This window comes from Netta rufina (genome assembly GCF_964035555.1).
Source record: "Netta rufina genome assembly, chromosome: 3".
Taxonomy (NCBI): domain Eukaryota; kingdom Metazoa; phylum Chordata; class Aves; order Anseriformes; family Anatidae; genus Netta; species Netta rufina.
This window is the reverse complement of record NC_140125.1, coordinates 106332867-106336639: the sequence shown is the minus strand read 5'-3', so window position 1 is coordinate 106336639 and position 3773 is coordinate 106332867.

Sequence of the window (3773 nt, the reverse complement as noted above, 5' to 3'; positions counted from 1 at the left end):
TAAACTAATGTTTAAGAAATACACAGGTCTTAAGATGGAACATGAGCTGTTATCTGCAAGTTATTACTGTAATTTAGAAGTACCGTGTAATATCAAAAGACTTACTGTTTTATTTATTTTATCATTCTAATTCAAAAAAAACGATATATGCTCCACGTCTGATGGAAACAACATGGAATTTTCAGTGTGAAAAAAGATCAGTTCATGAGTAAAGAGCAGACTGAAAGAATATAGCAGAAATAATTCTGTGGATTACACTTCATATATACAACTGAGAGAACCATGATCTTATTCCTGGAAATATAAAACCAAGATGGGATTCAACAAATAAATTTCCCAAAGTGAACTGGTCTCCTACATGTACCGGAAAGTTTATTAAAGAATAAAGTATAATCCTAACTATCCTACTGAAATTTCCTCCAATATTACAGTAATCACAGCTGAAAGATGTGGCCATTTTATTCTCCGTACTCTTATTAAAAGTCATTGTTCAGCCTATGCAAGTACACTACTCTTCAAAATTTGTGAGTGGGATTTATCTCACCTAGCTTTAGATGTTTGCTATGTCAACAGCTACATCTGAGCCCATCGCCTTTGGCTCACTTTGTAGTCAAAGGAGAGCAATAGGCAATCCAGGGTACAATTCAGCTGTCCTATTTAGGAGGCCTAATTTTAGGTTAAGATGAATCACATTCCAGAAGTGTCTACATCTCTCTATCAACTAGAAAGGGAGATGTGAGATTTCCGCATCTTATTTTTCCAGTGCTTTAGAAACCTTAAATTTTAAAGCTCACAGACATGGTTCTAAAATGTGTAAACAGGAAGAAAAATTAAGTTTAAAAAAAAAAAAAAATCTTAAGGAGGCTGAAACAGCTTCAGAAGACCAAAAGCAGCTTTGAACCTGGCTCGATCAAAAGCTAGGCTGGCATTTAGTATCATCCTGGCAGAAAAGGGAATTCCACCTGAAGAGCCCTGGGGGGATTAGTTTATGCAAAGGCTTCTTGCTTGGCAGGGAAGCTCTGCCCTTCCCCACACCATTGCTCCCTGAGCTCCCAGCTCTGCCAGCAGCAATTTCTGCTTCTTTCTGCATCAGCGACAGGCATTTGGGATGAGGAATCAGCTGAACGGGAGAACAAAGGGCATAAGCAATCAAAGCCTTCAGGAGCTCACCTGGCAAGTTTCACGTAAATCATTTTCAGGTTCTTCAGTCTAATTGCATTGGCCCAATTCTCATCCCCAGGGTGCTCCTATCTTAAAGAGATGTAAACAAGAGAATTCTGCCTATTTTTATCTTTTTTTTTTTCATGCATGAGTTCTGCATTGTATTTGGAAAAAAAAAATAAAATAAATAAATCCCTGCCTCTTTCCTTTATTCAGGTATACATTATAGGGGAAAACTGTAAATAGAAGAAAAGGGTCGAGCATGTTCCTGTGGATGCTGCGTGATGTATCCACCTCTATGCACGGAAGGTGGGGGTGACGGATGATGCTCCAGATCTGGAACTGATGGACAGTTAGGAGTAAAAAAATGAAGGGCCAGGAATTACATAATTAAGAGTATTCTTGGGCTACAGGTAATAAGCACCAGTACCCTGCTGCGGGGTGATGTGTTTCTAAGTGGTAGCTCTGCTCCTGTCTTTACCAGGCTATGCCCCTTTTGTGAGAAATAGGCAAATACAACTGAGTTTTACAAATCAAGGTGTATTTACATTGCCTGACAGCATTGCAGTTCCAGCCTGCCAATGCTGAATGGGAGACCTGATGTGAAAAATAGATACTGCAACCCCATCGAAGCCAGGGGAACTGAGGCTCTTGCAGCAATAAGCCCAGAACAGCAAAGAAACACTTGACAGCTTCTAGAAGGAAAAGTTTTTGCTCGTGTTTTTATTCTTCTGCAACTAAAACATACTAAAACCTAATTCATCAGATACAGCAAGTACAACTGTCAGTGATAAATGCATCTCCACCTATCTTGTTTTCATCTTATCTCCTAAATAGCCTATTGTATTTTATGACCTTCCAATTACGAGTTCCTGTTATTCTTTGAATTGCTGTAAAACTGAACAGCCTCCATATGTTCAGAACAGCTTGCAATTAGTGTTCCCTGAACTTGGAAACTGAAGTCTATTAAAAAGATGGAAATAGTAAAGCATAACATCTGGGCAATGGCATATGTCAGTCTCGCACAGTGGCCCTCAGAAGCAAGGGTCAGAGACTCCCAGCTATCACACAATTATTTGATCACCACTCAGCTGCAGAACTTCAGAGAACTTTCATATGTTCTTAGGAACTATTTCACATTTATCTTTTACACTTTTTTTTTTTTTGACAATAAAAAGGTAAAGTAAATGAAAATAAAACCCCCGAAGGTTTGCTAAGTTATGGCCACTTACTTGGAGTTCTCAGTTTGGTTTATAGGCACAGCCCCAATAAAACTATGAAGACGTGAATATGAAAGCTTTAATCCAAACTCAGATTTTATTTTATTTTATTTTTTACTGTGCCAATTGTATCATTTTCTGAAGTTTCCATCAAACTAAGGGCCTGCAGGAGAGCCATTTCTGTTTAAATGTATTTTTTGTTCCAACTCATAAAAGTGTAAGGACTGTTCTTGAAGGAAGATGAAGTAGAATACAAATCAGGGGCTTATCTTTCTTCCAGAAATGAAAAGTCCTGAAATGGATTGTATAGTTTTCCTCTTTATATAGATGTCAAGGCACGCACAGGTCTCTATTTTATCTAGATTCCCATTTGAACAAATATGTTGGACTAGCTGGGGGCTGTTTTCCATTTTTATAACAAATGTTTGTCAATAACAAACTTGTATACGAAACAGGAGCTTTTCAATATGTTATATGAATCAAGGTAACTGAAGCATAAAAATTGCTGTTAACAAGTAGACACAGGGCCACAGGTGCTAGCAGATCTGAAGTGTTGAAGTCATCTGAAGGTGACCCTACTAAAGTAAAGAAATCTAAATGATTCATATCGCTGCATACAGCAAAACACAACACATTCAGCTTAGTGCCTTCCCTGGCTAACCGAGGGGTGAGTTTGGCCCAGAGGCTGGGATTCAGCTCCATGTGTAAACACCTCTACTCTAAGTGTAGGTGTTCATGGATAGGGCAGGTGGCTAAACACTGGAGTCAGAAGGGGTTTAAGAGAGTTGCATCAGACCATGGGCCTGGCAGACATAGAAAATGCACTAAAAGAGGTCTGCTCTTCTGCAAGAGCTGCTGAGGACAGGAGGATACCTCAGGGCATCTCAAACAGCACTCGAAACCTATGTTTAGCCAAATGAATGTAGTTTTGTAGTCAAAACAGCCAGGGATGCTCAACTGAGCAGATGTGCATGTCCGCTTTAGGATGCGATGAGTCACCCCCTAGATCTCTTTGGAGGCTTGAGTATTTCGCTGCTCATTACAGTAGGACCTTAAACACCTGGTATATGTGAAGATCCCCTCTTTTAAGACACCTATATTTATGTATCTAAATTAGTCATCTAAATTAATCCAGAGATGCATATTTATTTCCTCTGAATATAGGAAAAGTTTATTAGCTTAAACTAGATGCCTGATACATGGATAGCCAGTATGGTGATGTGAACCCCACACTCCGTGCTTGCCACGTACTTTCCAGTTTAACTTAGCTGTCACAGAAGAAAATCACAAAAATCAGAGAAGGAAATCACAGAATGTTTGAGGCTGGAAGGCCTTACTTAGGAAGTAAGAACCTTATTATTCCATTCTCTATTGAAAATAGGGTGGAAATAC